Genomic DNA, 17,699 nt, shown 5'->3' on the forward strand with positions numbered 1-17,699 from the left:
TGTCCCCTTCTGCCTTCTGGCCCTTGTCACTGGACTACTGTACCTCATTAGTCCCATTTGGTTTTATGGGGCTGTCCACTCCCAGGCTGAACGGTGAACCTCAGAGATAACCTCACCACTGAGCTAAAAGGGTGTCTGGGGGCCATACTCTCGGGGTTTCTCCAGTCTTCATGGATTATTTTGAAACAAATCCCAGACATCATAGCACTGGTAAATAATCGATGTGTTTCTCTAACAATCAAGACTTTTACCAAATATAACCACAATATCACACCTAAAAATTTAATAGTAATTCCTAATATCTAATATCATCATGTATTCCATTGGTGATCAAATTTCCCCAGTAGTCTAAAAAAGCTTCTAAACACTTCTGTTTTTTTTATATAAAAAAACCAAAAATCTGTCACCATTGAGTTGATTCTGACTCATGGTGACCCTACAGGACAGAGTAGAATGGCTCCATAGGGTTTCCATGGTTGTAGTCTTTATGGAAGCAGATTGCCACATCTTTCTCATGCAGAGCGGCTGGTGGGTTCAAGAGGCCAACATTTTGGTTGGCAGACAAGCACTTAACCACTGTGCCACCATGGCACCTTTTCTTTTTACTTACTAAGGCTAAACTCAGTTTTAACTATTGGTTACAATATAAACAATATTCCTTTTTTTCTTTTTTAACGTCCTTTGAGGATATTTCTATTGAGATACTTGAGCAATTGTTCCATGTTGTTTATTGCTTAATAATCCTCACTCTGTGGTTCATGACAAAACTCACGGACAATAGTTTGATCAGTATGTACCAGAGATTGACCACATCCCCACAGATAAGCTCTAAGTTTGTTATTGTCAGATGACCGTGCTGACTCAGACTCACGTATTGTTTATGAATCAATGTGTATAATGGAGCATAAAACATTTTTCCCAATTCACTCCCTTATTCTTGGCAATTACATTTCTAAGACATTCACCTCCTCTTTTTTAAATTTTATTTTATTGTGTTTTATGTGAAAGTTTACAACAGAAATTAGTTTCTCATTCAAAAATGTATATATCACAAATTGTTTTGTGACATTGGCTTCAGTCCCTGCAGTGTGTCAGCATTCTTCCTCTTTCCATTTATATCCCAGTTGCCTCGTGTCCATTTGTCCAGATTTCCTGTCCGTTCCTGCTTTTTTGTCTTTGCTTTTGGGCAGGTGTTGCCCATTTGGTCTCGTCTACTTGATTGAACTAAGAAGCATGTTCCTCATGTGTGTTATTGTTTGTTTTATAGTCCTGTCTAATCTTTAGCTGAAAGGTGGACTTTGGGAGTGGCTTCAGTTCTGAGTTAGTAGGGTGTCTGGAGGCCATAGTCTCGGGGTTTCCTCCAGTCTCTGTCAGACCAATTCTCTTTTTTATGAATTTGAATTTTGTTCTACATTTTTCTCCTGCTCTGTCTAGAGCCTTCTATTGTGATTCCTGTCAGAGCATTCCGTGGTTGTAGCCAGGCACCATCTAGTTCTTCTGGGCCCAGGCTGGTGGAGGCTGTGGTTCATGTGGTCCATTAGTCCCTTGGACTGATACTTTCCTTGTATCTTTGGTTTTCTTCATTCTCCTTTGCTCTCAATGTAATGGACCAATAGATGTATTTTAGATGACCACTCGCAAGCTTTTAACAGTCCAGACGCTACTCATAAGAGTAAGATGCAGAACATTTTCTTTATGAACTATGGTGTGCTAATTGACCTAGATGTCCCCCAAGGCCATGGTCCCCAGCCCTCAGCCCCGGTAACTTGGTCCCTCAAGGTGTTTAGATGTGTCTAGGAAACTTCTATGACTTTGCCTTGGTCAAGTTGTGCTGACTTCCCCTGTATTGTGTGTTGTCTTTCCTTTCACCAAATGCTGTGAGTCAGAATCCACTGAATGGCAATGTGTATTATCTAGTTAGTAATTTTCCCTGCCCACCCTTCCCCCTCCCTTGTAACAATCAAAGATTGTCTTTTTCTATGTGTGAACCTTTTCTTGGGTTTTTATAATAGCAATCTCATATAAAATTTGTCCTTTTGTGATTGGCTTATTTCAGTCAGCATAATGCACTCCGGGTTTATCCATGTTGTGAAATGTTTCATGGGTTCATCATTGTTCTTTATTCTTGCATAGTATTCCATTGTGTGTATGTACCATAATTTGTTTATTCATTCCTCTGTTGATGGGCACTTAGGTTGTTTCCATCTTTTTGCAATTGTGAATAATGCTGTAATGAACATGAGTGTGCATATGTCTATTCATCTGATGGCTCTTATTTCTTTAGGATATATTCTTAGGAGTAGGATTGCTGGATTGTATGGTATTTCTATTTCTAGCTTTTTAGGGAGGCGCCATATTGTTTTCCATAGTAGTACCATTTTACATTCCCACCAGCTGTGCATAAGAGTTCCGATCTCCCCACAACTTCTCCAACATTTATTTTCTGTTTTTTTTTTAATTACTGCCAGTAATGTTGGGGTAAGATGGTATCTCATTGTAGTTTTGATTTGCATTTCTCTAATGGCTGATGATCATGAGCATTTCCTCATGTGTCTGTTAGCTGCCTGAATATCTTCTTTGGTGAAGTGTCTGTTCATATCCTTTCCCCATTTTTAACTGGATTATTTGTCTTTTTGTTGTTAAGGAATTGATGTATTCTGTAGATTTTAGAGATTAGACCCTTGTCTGATACGTCATAGCCAAAAATTTTTTCCCAGTCTGTAGGTTCTCTTTTTGCTCTTTTGTTGAAGTCTTTTGATGGGCATAAGTGTTTAATTTTTAGGAGATCCCAGTTATCTAGTTTATCTTCTGGTGTTTGAGCATAGTTAGTTATGGTTTGTATTGAATTTATGCCATGTATTAGGTCTCCAAGTGTTGTCGATATTTTTTCTTCCATGATCTTTATTGTTTTAAATTTTTGATTCATTCTGAGCTAGTTTTTGTATATGGTGTGTGGTATGGGTCTTGTTTCTTTCTTTCTTTTTTTTTTTTTTACAGATGGACATCCAGTGTTGCCAGCATCAGTTGTTAAAAAGACTATCTTTTACCCATTTAATGGAATTTGGAACTTTGTCAAAGATCAGCTGACTGTAGGTGGATGGATTTACATCTGGGTTCTCAATTCAGTGCCATTGGTCTGTGTCTGTCGTTGTACCAGTACCAGTACCAGGCTGTTTTGACTACCATGGGTGTATAGTAGGTTCTGAGATCAGGTAGTGTGAGGCCTTCTACTTTATAGTTTTTCTTCAATAATGTGTTGCTTATCCGGGGCCTCTTTCCTTTCCGTATAAAATTGGTTATTAATTTTTTCCATCTTATTAAAGAATGCTGTTGGTATTTGGATCAGGATTTCATTATATCTGTAGTTCGCTTTAAGTAGAATTGATGTTTTCACAATGTTGTGTGTTCCTATCCATGAGCATGGTATGTTTTTCCATTTATGTCAGTCTCTTTTGGTTTCTTGCAGTAGTATTTTGTAGTTTTCTTTGTATAGATCTTCAAGTCCCTGGTTAGATTTAGTCCTAAGTATTTTATTTTTTTAGAGGCTATTATAAATGATATTGTTTTCCTGATTTCCTTTTCAAAGTTCCCCTTGTTGGCATATAGGTATCTAACTGATTTTTGTAAGTTGATCTTGCATCCTACTACTCTGCTGAATCTGTTAGTTCCAGTATTTTTCTTGTGAGATCTTTGGGGTTCTCTGCATATAGGATCATATTATCTGTGAATAGTGATAGTTATACTTCTTCCTTACCAATTTGGCTGCCCTTTATTTCGTTTTATTGCTGTATTGCACTAGCTAGAACTTCCAGCACAATGTTGTGCTTGTTCTCAGGGAGAATGCTTTCAGCCTCTCTCCATTAATAATGATGTTGGCTGTTGGTTTTGTATAAACCAAAAACCAAACCAAACCCATTGCTGTTGATTCCGACTCAGAGCAACTCTATAGGACAGAGTAGAACTGCCCCATAGGGTTTCCAAGTAGCAGCTGGTGGATTTGAACTGCCAACCTTTTGGTTAGCAACCCTAGCTCTTAACCACTGTGCCACTAGGCTTCCATTTCTGCTTTCATGTTTATTATTTCCTTTCTTTTGGTGTCTGTGGGCTTCTTTTGCTGCTCTCTTTCTAGTTGTTCAAGTTGTAGGGCTAACATTTTGATTTTGACCCATTTTTTCTTTTTTTTCAAGTGTGCGTTTATTACTGTAAATTGACTTCTGAATACTGCTTTTGCTGTGTCCCAAAGATTTTGATATGGTATGTTTCATTCTCATTTGATTCCAGTAATTTTTTTTTATTCCCTGTTTGATTGCTTCTCTTATTCAGTTGTTTTTAGCAAGGTGTTATTCAGTTTCTGTGTAATTGTTTGTTTTTTTTCCCCTTGATCTTCCTGTTATTGATTTCTATTTTTGTAGCCTTGTGATCAAAGAGAACACTTTGTATTATTTTGATGTTTTGGATTTTATTGATGGTTTCTTTGTTGCCTAAAATGTGGTCTATTTTGGAGAATATTCTTTGTGCATTTGAAATGAATATATTTTGCTGTTGTTGGGTGGAATGTTCTATATGTCTGTTAAATCAATTTGGTTGATTTTGGCGTTTAGATCTTCTGTTTCTTTGTTGAGTTTTTTTCTAGATGTTCTGCCCTTTACAAAGAGTGGTATGTTGAAGTCTCTTACTATTATTCTGGAATTTTCTATTTCTCTTTTCACTGCTGTTAGAGTTTTGTGTATTTTGGAGCCCTATCGTTGGGTGCATAGATATTTATTAAGGTTATGTCTTCATGGTGGATTGCCCTTTAATCATTATATAATGTCCTTCCTTGTCCTTTGTGGTTGATTTTGCGTTAAAGTCTATTTTATCTGAGATTATATTGCCATTCCTGCCTTATTTTGGTTACCATTTGCTTGGTATATTTTTTTCCATTCTTTAATTTTTAGTATATTTATGTGTTTGTGTCTAAGGTGTGTCTCTTGTAGATAGCATATCGATGGGTCGTGTTTTTGTCTATTCTGTCACTCTCTCTTTATGGGTGCATTTAAGCCATTTACATTCAGTGTGATTATCAATAGGTATGAGTTTATTGCTGTCATATTGTTATCTTTTTTTTTGTGGTGCTGACATTTTCTTTGTTCCTATTACTTTCATGGGCTGAATTCCTTTTGTCTGTAGATTTTTCTTTTCTTTTGTTATTATAGATACTGTGTTTACTGAGTCTTTTTATTTTTCTTTTTTATTCTGATGAGTAGGTTTGTTAACTTCCTTTGTGGTTACCTTGAAATTTACCCTTGTCTTCCTAAGTTTGGAGCCCTGGTGGTGCAGTGGTTAAGAGCTTGGCTGCTAACCAAATGGTTGGCAGTTCGAATCTACCAGCTACTCCTTGAAAACCCTATGGGGCAGTTATACTCTGTCCTATAGGGTTGTTATAAGTTTTAATCAACTTGACAGCAACGGGTTTGGTTTTCTTGGGTTTTCCTAAGTGAACTAGTCTTTCATTAATTGATACCACCTTGACTTCTTCTCCATTTGAAAGTCCTGTACCTACACTATTTATTTCCCCTTTTATTGTTTGACCGTTTTTGTTATTTACAGGTTAACGTCTTTGTTTCCCTGTTTCAAGTCTTTTAACTTTGTTTTATTATTGACAGTTCTTTACCTAGGTTGATATCTGGCTAATGCTGTCCTGTGTCCTAGACTGCAGTTGTTGTCTGATGTTGTTGGTTCTCTATCTGAAGAGCTCCCTTTAAAATCACTTGTAAGTTTAGTTTGTTTTTTATGAATTCCTTTCATTTCTCTTTGTCTGGAAATGTCCTATATTTGCCATCATATTTGAGAGAGAGTTTTGCAGGATGTATTATTTGTGGTTGGCAGTTTTTTTTTTTTTTTCTCCAAGGGTTTATATGTGTCATCCATAGCCTTCTTGCCTGCATAGTTTATGCTGAGTAATCAGAGTTTAGTCTTATTATTTCCCCTTTGTAAGTGACTTTTTGTTTTTCTCAAGCTACTCCTAGGATTCTTTCTTTGCCTTTGGTTTTGGCAAGTGTGATTATGATATGTCTTGGTGACTTTCTTTTGGGGCCTATTGTATATGGGGTTTGTTGAGTGTCTTGCATGGTCAGCTTTTCATCTTTCATGATATTTGGGAAGTTTTTGGCCAGCAAATCTTCAACAATCTTCTCTGTGTTTTCCATTTTCTCCCCCTGTTCTGGAACTCCGATCACACGCAGATTTCAGCTCTTGATTGTGTCCCTCATAGTTCTTAGGCTTTCTTCATTATTTTTTCTGATTTTTCCTCAAAGTGATGGTTACAGATTTGTCTTCAATCTCACTGATTCTGTCTTCCATTGTTTCAAATTTATTCCTAAGACAGTTTATTGAGTTGTCCATTTCTGATATTTTGTTGTTTATCTTTTGAATTTCTAGTTGCTATTTTTGTGTGATTTATAATTGTTTATTTATTTTGATGTTTTGTTCCTGTATCGTTTTCCTGAATTCTTCTATTACTTTGTCTGTGTTTTCCTTGATTTTGGCTATATTTTTGATGGTTTTGTCTGTTTTCTGTGATTTTGTCTGTTTTCTTCTTGTTTTTGTCTGTGTTTTTCTTGATTTCTTTCCTAATCTCTTAGAGAGCCCTAAATATTAGTCTTTTGAATTCTTTATCCAGTAGTTCCACTGCCTTTTCTTCTACCTGAAAGTCATCTGATTCTTTATTTTGGTCACTTGCTGGAGCCATCTTGTTTGCTTTTTCATATGTTTTGATATTGTCTGCTGTCTCTGAGACATTAAGGTATTATTTTCTTTACTTATTGATTGTATGTTCATTTTTTTAGTCCTGTTTTTTGTTTTGTTTTGATATGTCAGGTGGGAGGGCTAGGAGTGCTTTGCTGCTTGCTGTCTGTGGGCATGACAGCTCTCACCGCCTTGTCTGGGTGGACAGGGCAGGAGCAGGCAGGACAACCCCGCTTTGCTGTACACTGGTTTGGCTAGGTGACTGAGGGTGGACTGGGAAGGCACCGTCTGCCTCCTGATGTTGGTCCAGCAGTGTGGGAGCATTCACAGCCCCTCACCATATAGTCAGGGGGTGTTGGATGGGGAGTGGTACGGGCTCTCTTCCCACCATTCAGCAGCTGGTCAAGTGGTGGGAGGGGAGAGGCAGTGTGGGCCCAGTGTAGCGACGAGCCTAAGCACCAGGGATGCTCTCACTGCAGCAGCATGGCAGGGGCTGGCCAGAAGGGGTATGGCATATGGAGTTAGGTGGGGGGGGGGGGAGGAAAAGAAAAGAGAAAAAGAAAGAAAAAAGATTTTATGGGGCTAGGTGGGAGTGATAAAGAAAAAGAAAAAGGGAAAAAATGGCATGGCAGGAGTGGGCTGGTGGAGGTGGGGTGGACTTGGGGTGGTGGTGGTCCAGTGGCTTCTTCTAGCTGAGCGGTGCGGCATGGCCCATCAGGAAGGGGTAGAGGTGTTGTATGGGATGGAAGTATAAGGGGTAGGAAAAAGTGTGTTTCTCTTGTTGCCATGTGCTCTCTCTCCTGTTGGGAGCTCTCTGAAATTGCCTTCCCATACTCCCTATCTGGGGTCCTTGCTGGCTCTGTTCCAAGATGGCGATACTGTGCCATGTTAGTTGACAGGGAAACTCTACTCCGTATTTCTCCTCATTCTTTGTTTTCCAGCAGTTTGTTCTTCTATTCAGTGTTTGATCTAATTCTTTATCCCTTCATTTGATTCTTGGGGTTCCAGGATTGACATTTGTATCTTTTTTACTTAGTCATTTGGGTCTTTGCTGCCGAGAGTCAACATGATGTGTCTGCCTACGGCACCATGTAGGCACCACTTCTCTGATTTTTTTTAAACATAATATTAATTATATTGATTTTAAGGATCCTTGGTGGCTGCTAACCAAAGCTTGGTGGTTTGAACCCACCAGCCACTCCACAGGAGAAAAGACCTACCGATCTGCTCTCATAAAGATTACAGCCTGGAAAACCCTATGGTGCAGTTCTACTGTCCTGTAGGGACATGGTGAGTCAGAATTGACTCGACAGCACACAACTACAACAACAACAGTATTAATTAAATTATATTATATTTTAGAAATATATTCAGTTTCAATTTAAATAGTATTCCTTTCAAGAAGGATGAATGGGAAAGTAGGGCCTCTAAAAGCAATGTCCTTTGACAGGTCCTCAGACTACCTGCCTCAGATCCCGCTGGGATGTTGGCTGAAAACACAGATTCCTTGGCTCCACCCTAGTCTTACTGACGCAGGAATCTGCATTATAAAGTTCCTGCTCCTAGTGATTCTTATACACATTCAAGTTTCAGAACCTTGACCTAAAGTTACAAGAACATGATTATAAGTGAAAATTTGAACTCTAACATTTTAGTGAGTATGTGAAGACGATTTAGTTTCTGCACTTCCATTTCTTCATGGGGAGTATAGTGCAGTCACACTAGGATGCAAGGAAATATTTAAGTTTTCTTGAAGGCACAGCCCTCTTGGGCCATAGGCTCTAGATGGACAGCACCCATAGTACTTGGTCGTCAGCCTCACAATTCCTTCTGCTTCTCAGGCTCCCTCCTTCCTTTCCTTCCTTTTCTTCTCTTCAGTCCCTGAACTGAGGACCAGGCATCTCACTGCAGCACTCTCAGAAGCCCCAATCAGACATGTCTCTGTAGAAACCAAGCAGACGAGGGGGCAGAAAGGAACTGAAAACAACTGATCTCTTTAAGACTTGTTTCCTTCTTTCAGTAAAGCCTACACTGATCATTTTAATTTGGGAACCAGAATTTACTCTACTCAATGGAATTAATTGAAGCCATTCAAAAGGATAAAACATCGTTTTCAGTGATTTGTGAGGTGAAAAGATCCTTTAAAATTTTCCCTAAATACAAATATAAAAGCAGTCTACATTTTAATTTTAATTTTTTATTCTTTTTGTGTGTGTGTTAGGGTGGGGGGATGGAAGAAGACTATGACAGAAGCATTGGAGCCAAGAAAACTGACAGTATGGACAAAAGAAGTAGTGATAGGTGACAAAGTTAGAGATGCAAGTGATACAAGAAGAGCTTGAAATATTTAGAAAAAAAGAAGTCTGGGGCATGGGTCTCCCCAAGGTCAAAGAGTAAGTATGTTATATTTATAGAATAAAAGAGCTGGAAAGATGGTAAGTTACAAAGAGAAAAGAGTTTAAGAATTCAGAAGATGGTAGTTTACAGAAGGAAAACTGTTCAAGAGTTCAGATGCTCATCCCTTCTAGGTGCTGGACATAGTTGTTGTTGTTAGCTGCTGTCGAGTTGGCCTCCAAATCCTGTTGACCCCATGCATACTGGAACAAAACACTGCCCAGTTCTGCCCCATTCCCATGTTGTAATCCATAGGTTTTTTCATTGGCTGATTTTTGGAAGTAGATTGTCAGGCTTTTCTTCCTAGTCTGTCTTAGTCTGGAAACTCCACTGAAACTTGTTCAGCATCATAGCAACATACAAGCTTCCAGTGACAGATAGTGGCTGTACATGATGTGCATTGGCCAGGAACCAGGTCTCCCGCATGGAAGGTGAGAATTCTACCACTGAACCACCAGTGCTTCCAATGACTGTGGTAGTATGCATTTAAAGTGGAATGATGGCAAAGGCCAAGTCACTGTGGGTGGTGGTATTGGATGGCTTATTTATGAGAACACTGAATGTGAAGGAAGATTACAAGCCAGATACTCCGTCTTGAATGAATCTAGTGTTAGGTAAGAGTTTGTTGAACGGCATTGATGAAGAGGGCAAAAGGGTGATACGACTGGAAGATATGAATCTCAATGGAGGTTGAGGTTTTACCTGAGGCAGAAAAGAAGTAATTTGCAAGTAATAATGAGGTGAATGATGATCTGTCCTCCACAGTGGCTCTTTGGTGAATAGGGTTGTGAGGGCTTGCGTAGTTTCTACTCGAGATGACTGCAAGGATGAAGAAGAAGACTACGCTCTCAGCAGAAAAGGACATTGTAAGGGTGATTGCTTACTACTGAATGGGGTTCTAGACCATGTTAAGATTTGGAGATGGGTAAGCAGTGGGAAGGTGGGGGAACAGTAAAGCCCAGCACTACAAGGTATAGCACAAGGGACTGAACCGCAGCTCAGTTGCTTCTAGCTGTGGGGCTTTAAACAAGTCAATTGCTAACTTTTCTGAGTATTCATTTTTTCATTTGTGAAATAAGAATAAAATACCGGTGTGTAGGACTGATTTGAACATGAAATGATATCATGAATGTAGCGCTCCTCGCCTGGTTCCTGGCACATGTAGGCAGCCAATACGTGGTGAGCATATAGAAGACAGATGGTAGAACAGCAGCAGAATGGCAGGGTGCTGAGACATGGTGGGAGTATTTGGTCTCAAGGCTTAATTTTCTGAGTGGCCAAGGGCCCAGGCAGAGTCAGGGTCTTGATGCTGCTGGCAGACTGTTGTCTCTGCTCAAACATCCAATCGTAAATCTGGATGGTGTGTGGAATATCCTGAGGACTTCACGAAGAATCCAGCCATACCCTGACTGAGTCCTGCCTACCAGGGAAAATGAGCCTGTGTGTGCAGAACACAGAATCTCATGGATCCCAGGACCTTGCCATTGCTTCTCCGACAAAGAGTTGTATGTAATATGAGGGCCATCTGGGGGTAAGATTGTTAAGGGATTAGAGTTTGCATTTGATACTGCAGGTTTTCTCTGAAGGTGCTTTTTTGTCTTCTCTCCACATTCTTGATATCTTTACATTGTCCCCGACACAGTCCTCTCAGACAGTGTTTTGTGTTCCAGATCTAGTTTCATTTTCTATTCTGTAACATCTCCCTCTCCTGGAAAACTCTGGGCATGTGCCTGTGTGCACATACCCACATTCTCAAGACATCTCAAAATGAACTTGTCCTGGCCCCAGCCCTTGGCCAGGCAATTGATAAACTAATCCTTGCAAATATATGAATGGATTTTCAGATGATGAGTTTTCAGGTAACTTATTTACATTTTAATAGAGAACCTTCAGGAGGCAAAACCTCAAAACACCAAGGAGTTATTCTACTGACATAAATTTCAGGACACTTCCCCCTCTGATTACCATGTAGGCAGCTGTCTCATTGACTTAAGTCAAGGAACAACCCAACTCCAATGTATAAATAAAACAGAACCAAATCAGTTCTTCTCAAGGTAATAAAAGGCTATGAAAGAGATTTACTACACCCTCCTCCCAACACACAAACCTGCATGATGCTATTTCTTCCTGTTCTTATTTGTTCAAGGACCCTGCTTTATCACAATTCTCATTCTCTCCCCACCTCCTATTTCCATTTAAACCTGTTCAAATCTCTCCCATCTTAAGATGCAACAACACTCCTCTATTCCTTTCTCTTTCTTCCACCTTTTTGAGCCAAATGTCTAAAAAAACCCGAATCTACGCAGTCAGTGTCCCTATGCTTTATCTTACAATCATTCTTCAATCTGGCTTCTGCTCACACCTTTTACCCGTTACACAGCTCCAACTAAGGTCATCAAGAGCTTCCTTTTTACTAAATTCAATAAACAAGTTCCCATCTTTTGACGTCCGAGAGGCATTGCTCACTGTTAACTATTCCCACATTGTTGTCGAAAACACCACCACCACCCACAGAAGCACCATACATACACCCATAGTAGTGTATGTCTATGACGTCTAAAAAAAAAAAACAATTCCAGATAATGACTCTAACAGCTACAAGAACATGCCCTTGCTCCATAACCCCTCATTTCCCTGGGCCCAAATCTGAGAGTCAGAAACTACTGCTAGGAGTAGTAGAGGAAATGAAGCTAAGGGAGAAGGAAGAATCTTTTCATTCCTCCATTGCCTTTGTAGATTTCCATGTCTAAAGTAAGCTCCAACTAGGAGAGAACAGTTGTGTTAAGGCAGGGTTTCTCAACCTCAGCACTATTGACATTTTCAGCTAGATAATTCTTTGTTGTGAGGGCTGTCTTATGCACTGTAGGATATTTAGCAGCATCCCTGATGTCTATCTACTAGATGCCAGTAGCATCCCCTCCCAAGTTGTGACAACTAAAAATGTCTCCAGACATTGCTAAATATCCCCAGAGGACAAAATCGCCCTTCTCTCCCACCCCCACTTCCATTGAGAACCACTGCATGAAGGGAAGTTTGCGATTTTAATTATTGCCCTGTACAGAATATTAAAATTACTGAAATGAACTGTTCTTGTGACTAAAGAAGATAGGAAACATTACTAGGCCTGCCGAAACGTCATACCATGGAAGGGAAGGAAAAGTTTAATCATGACCCATGAAAAAGAATATATATATATATATATATATACACTTTTTTATGATTGCACCCTCTTCTGATCATCTTTTTGAATAAAATTATTATAATTACTTTTTTATGTATAGGGTGAATATATGAATATATGTCCTCATTTTCCCCAGACAGTCTAGTCCCAGCTTGATTATTAGAAACCCTTTTTTACTCTCAGAAGTGGCCCATTTTATATGATAAATTACATGGTCACCCTACAGTCTGTTTTCTCAAACTATACTATAAGCTTCAGGAGGGAAGCAACTTCTTTCTTGTGCTCTGTTGTTCCCCCTACAGTACTGTTGTGTAGTAGTATATCAATAAATATTTGTTGAGTCTACAATAAAAACAAAACTCAATTATGTACGTACTTTTATCAGCAGAATTGGCCAGGCACCCAAGATCCTATGGGAACATGTGCACAGGGGGTTTCCCTTTGTGAGCTAAAGTGCAGTTTGGAGGTCCTCTCTAGGAGATGCTGGGGTTTTCTGGCCACGTTTCAACCAGAGCATTTTGCCTAGACTCAGTGTGGAAGTAGGCTGATTACACACACATTTGAGTGCTTTTCACTGCTTCAAGAGTCTACTTATATTTTTAAGAGATAATCATTATTCACAGTTTGTATATTATTAGTAGTTCAGTTCATGTGATTTTTCCCAAAGAGGGATATATAAGGGTAAAATTCAGATTGTGAAGTATATTTCTAATGTAAACATGCAGTGTCAAAGAGGTATGTCTTAAAGAACAGTTCTAGATTAACATCTTTGTTCCCTCATCCCTCTTTATTCTGTCTTTCGTTGCAGTTGAGCATGCACTCACACATGTACAGACACATGTGCACTCACAAACTTTTACATATTTTACCTTACCTTGTCATTTTCAAGTTTCCCTTGTGGGGTTCCTTGCTGAAGAAATGGAGAGCTGTTCTTCATTTAGGAGCAAATCAGGAGTGATATGTAGTACGACTGGTAGAATCCACAACTTGGCCTTTAATAAGAACAAGATGATATAATTGTGGTTGCCCTCATTACCTATTTGAGGAAAAGCTTAAAAACGCAAGACTCGAGTTTCAACCTCCATGGCTTCTCTAACTGGTCTTCCACCCTCTTTCAGTGGGCACGCGAGGTAGAAGGCCAAGTGCCGTGGAGAAGAGCTTGTTCACAATATAAACAGACCAGCAATGAGGATCTGCCCATTCCAATGGAAAATCCTTATAAGGAACCTCTTAAAAAATGCCTCTTGTGTGGAAAACGTGTAGATTATAAGAATGTACAGCTTTTGTCCCAGTTTATTTCTCCATTTACCGGATGCATTCATGGAAGGCATATAACAGGTCTTTGTGGGAAGAAACAGAAAGAAATCACAAAAGTGATTAAGAGGGCTCAAATAATGGGGTTTATGCCAGTTACATACAAGGATCCTGCGTATCTCAAAGACCCTAAAGTTTGTACATCAAATATTGGGAATAAATTATATAAGATTATTACTAATAAACTGATTTTACAATTAAAAAAAAAAAGCAAGACTCTAGCAAACATATCTGCACTAATACTCTGAAAAATACTGTAACAACTCTGGATTTGATGATATTTTTCTTCCAAAAATAATGGTAAACTTTGGAGAAATTTATGAATCAACTAGATTGAGACTAACTTTGTATTATTTTCCTACCCTGACTGGGAACTTTCACATTTATTAATTTCTCATGCCCCTGGTGAGTCAGATGTTTTCAGCCCCATTGTAAGTTTGAGTAAACTGTGATTCTGAGAGCTTAGGATTTAAACATAGGTCTTCCTGACTCCAAGCCCAGTGTATCTTCTAGGATTTCATGCTTTCTTAGGAGTATTTTGACCAATATTAAAAGGTAAAAGTACAAATATTCCAACAAGTTTAGTGCATTTAATGTGGAGAAAATCATGAACGTGGAGAAGTTACTTAAACTCACCAAGCCTCTATATTCTTATCTGCAAAGTGAGGATAATAACAGTACTCACCTCACAGGGCTGTTAAGAGACTAAGATTATGTATATACAGAATTTTAGCAAAATCTCTGCACACAGTAAAGGTTCACCAAGTGAAACCGTTTATTAAGTGCAGAGAAAGAATGCAGTCTAATGTATCTGTAAATTACTTGTAAAATATGTAGGAAATCATTTTGGGACATGAATAATTCTTTAAACATTCTTTTGTTTTATGCAGTGGTCAGGTATTTATTAAAAATCTGTTACATTTGCAGCATTGTGAACATACTGTGGAGAACATACAGATCATCTTGCCTGCTGTGGAGCAACTTACTTCCTGGTTAGGAAGAAAAACCACATGCATAAGTTAGAGAACTTCAAGTTGTGAGATTCCACCTGTAAATGCAGTAGGAGTTTGGTGAAGGGAGAAATTGTTGAGAGCCAAAAACTCAGAGATGGGATGGAGGTTGTTAGTTGACTCCTTAAGAACTGACTGAATATTGAGAGGAGAGAGTAGGAAGAGCTGGTGGAGGGGAGGAGTTCATGAGTAAAGTTATGGAGGTGTGAGGAACAAGGGCTTTTATGGAGAAGAGTGAAGCAACTGGACAGAGCCAATGATACTGCCTTGCTGGAATGAAAAAAGAAGGAAAACTTTTTTCGATTGGCAACTCTGTTAAGCGCTTTATTATTGTCCTTAACAGAAACCTTAAGAAATAAATTAGTACCTAAGCCTATTTGACTGGGAATCTCAGTGAAGCTTAGGGCAGTGAAGGAAGTGGGGAACATTAGGGGGTGCCTAGGGAATTAATAAACTTGATGGCAACTAACAAGAACAATGTATGGATTTTCTCAACATAACATATACAAAGATGCAAAGGCCATTCTCTGAAGAAATATCTGACATTTTCACATTTTATTTTTATTTTAAATCTCTTTAAAATGTTACTTGACTACTTAAATGCATCTCCAGGTAGCCTCCTTGCCTATCTTTGAACTTTGCTTTCATCTAACAGGTGGGGATATTTTAGGCCCGTTTGTTCTCCTATCCCAATATTTACCTATCACTGATATCTTCTGATATCTGTTAAAATGGAAAGGAGATTGCTTTTCTTCAGATATACTTTCAGAGAGATTTGAGTAAATTTTAAGCCTAGGTACTTACATTTATCTCATCTATGCTTTAAAGTATTCTTTCATATCATTTTTAATAGCTTTATTGAGATATAATTCACATACTTTACCCATTTAAAGTATACAATTCAGTGGATTTTAGTATATTCACAGAGTTGTACAACCATCAACGCAATCTGATTTTAGAACATTTTCATCACCCGCAATAAGAAATCTCACACCACTTTGCCATCACCCTCATTCTCTCCATCCCCTCAACCCTAGAAAACTACTAAACTACTTTATGTCTTTGTAGATTTGCCTATTCTGGATAGTTTATATAAATTGAATTATACAATATGTGGCCCTTTGTGACTGGCTTCTTTCACTAAGCATAATGTTTTCACAATTCATCCATGCTGTAGCATGTATCAGTACTTCATTTCTTTAACATTCCATGTATGAATTTACCACATTTCAGTTTTCCACGTATCAATTGGTGGACATTTGGGTTGTTTCCATTTTTTGGATATTATGAATAATGCTGCTATGAACATTCATGTATAAGTTTTTATGTGGATATATGTTTTCATTTCTCTTGGTATATTCCTACAAGTGGACTTGCTAAATCATGTAATTCTATATTTAACTCTTTCATACTTTTTGAGTCCAGAGCTGGCTTTATATTATATATTCAGGCTTGCCAGGCACAAGCATTGTTTTACTTGGCTCCATCACAGGCCCTCTGCTCTTCTTGTATTCATATTCTTCATTATGTCTTCATCCAAATCCAGAGACTTTATAATACTACCCAAATGCATACCTCTAACCTGGAGTGTTCTCTGAACTTGACATCTCTGTATCCAAATACTAGATACAAGAAAGGTCTTTTTGAATATCCCAGTGAGAATTCTAAATCAATCTTTTTCTCCCATGCCTTCCAACATTCTCCTCCTTCTGTATATTCCAAATGGGTGAATGATACATCCTAGTAAGAAACCCAGTAGCCTTTGTCAGCTCTTTCCTTCCCTTATACAATCCCTCACCAAACCCTGTTGATGCAGTTTCCTAAACATATCATAACTCTGATCCCTTATCTCCATTCTCACTGTCATCGCATTACTTTAAGCTCTCAAGTCTTCTGTGTGCTGTAGCCTCCTAACATACCACTCTTTGGACCACCTGCTTCCTCCTCCATCTGTTCTTGCTGGGGCTGTCAGAAGGGTTGTTCTGAAACACAATCTAATTGTATAACTTCCCTGCCTAAAGTCGCTCCATATTTCCCAGACATCTTCAGAATAAAATGCAAACTCCTGGGCTTGGTCACAAAACCTTTCATAATCTGACCCAAATGATCTCTTGAGCTTCTTAGACTATTTCCATCCTGTGTCCAGACACACCAAACTCCACAGAGGTACTCCAATGAGCTGTGGATATTTTCATCTTCATGTGTTCGTATCAGATACCTTTACCTAAACTGCCCTGCCCCCAAGCCTCTTCATGGTCTGGCTAAATTCTACTGTAATACTGTGTGGGACTAAGAAATAAAACACACATATTTTTTAAAAATATAAAATATTTTTGTTCTTCAAGACATCTTGAACCTTTGGGAAGTAGTTCCTGTAATCTCAGTTTGATTTTGATGTTTCCTTTGGGCTTCTAAAGCATCTCATGCATTTTTTCATGGTAAATATCATTGGGATATATTTTAAGTGTCCCTTTACTAGTGTGTGAGTCCCTGGATAGTGCAAACAGTTAATGTGCTTGGCTGCTAGTAACAATGAACCTCCAGGGCAATTTTTTATAACCTTTTATATTTTTAATGCTAAAGCAAAGGAGGGCTATGTCTTTTATATCAAATCAATTCCAGAGAACCTTCAAAATCCGTACCTTGATGCAGATTTTATGTAACCGATTAACAAACAGGCATTGTAAGGCCACTCTGTGCCCGGCCTTAAGCTACACACCGTGCAACACTAACAAGTTTAAGGGCTGTTCCCAGATCTTTACCAGTTAGCAGTGTGATGTTGAACAACAGCCTTATCTTCCTGGAACCTCAAACGTAGGAAATAGTTTTCAGACGACTGCTTGCTCAGCTGCTAACAGAAAGGTTGGAGGTTCAAGTTCATCCAGAGGCACCTTGGAAGTAAGACCTGGTGATCTACTTTAAAAAAGCAGCTGCTGAGGGGGAGAAAACAGAAGACACAGAGAGGATCATTGAAGAATTGCTGACAGAAAACTTCCCCAATATCATGAAAGATGAAAAGCTGACCATCCAAGAAGCTCAACGAACCCCATATAGAATAGACCCCAAAAGAAAAT

At 38.8% G+C, this 17,699-nt stretch overlaps 1 protein-coding gene and 1 pseudogene across 1 annotated transcript in view; both read left to right on the top strand.

Annotated features, from left to right (window-relative positions):
• LOC101341596 (EGF-like and EMI domain-containing protein 1) overlaps nt 1-17,699 on the top strand; it is a 749,998-nt gene that overhangs the window by 203,813 nt on the left and 528,486 nt on the right.
• Nucleotides 9,936-13,863, top strand: LOC105756659 (28S ribosomal protein S18c, mitochondrial pseudogene; annotated as a pseudogene).

The sequence above is a fragment of the Trichechus manatus genome, unplaced genomic scaffold (assembly GCF_000243295.1).
Source record: "Trichechus manatus latirostris isolate Lorelei unplaced genomic scaffold, TriManLat1.0 scaffold00110, whole genome shotgun sequence".
Classification (NCBI taxonomy): domain Eukaryota; kingdom Metazoa; phylum Chordata; class Mammalia; order Sirenia; family Trichechidae; genus Trichechus; species Trichechus manatus.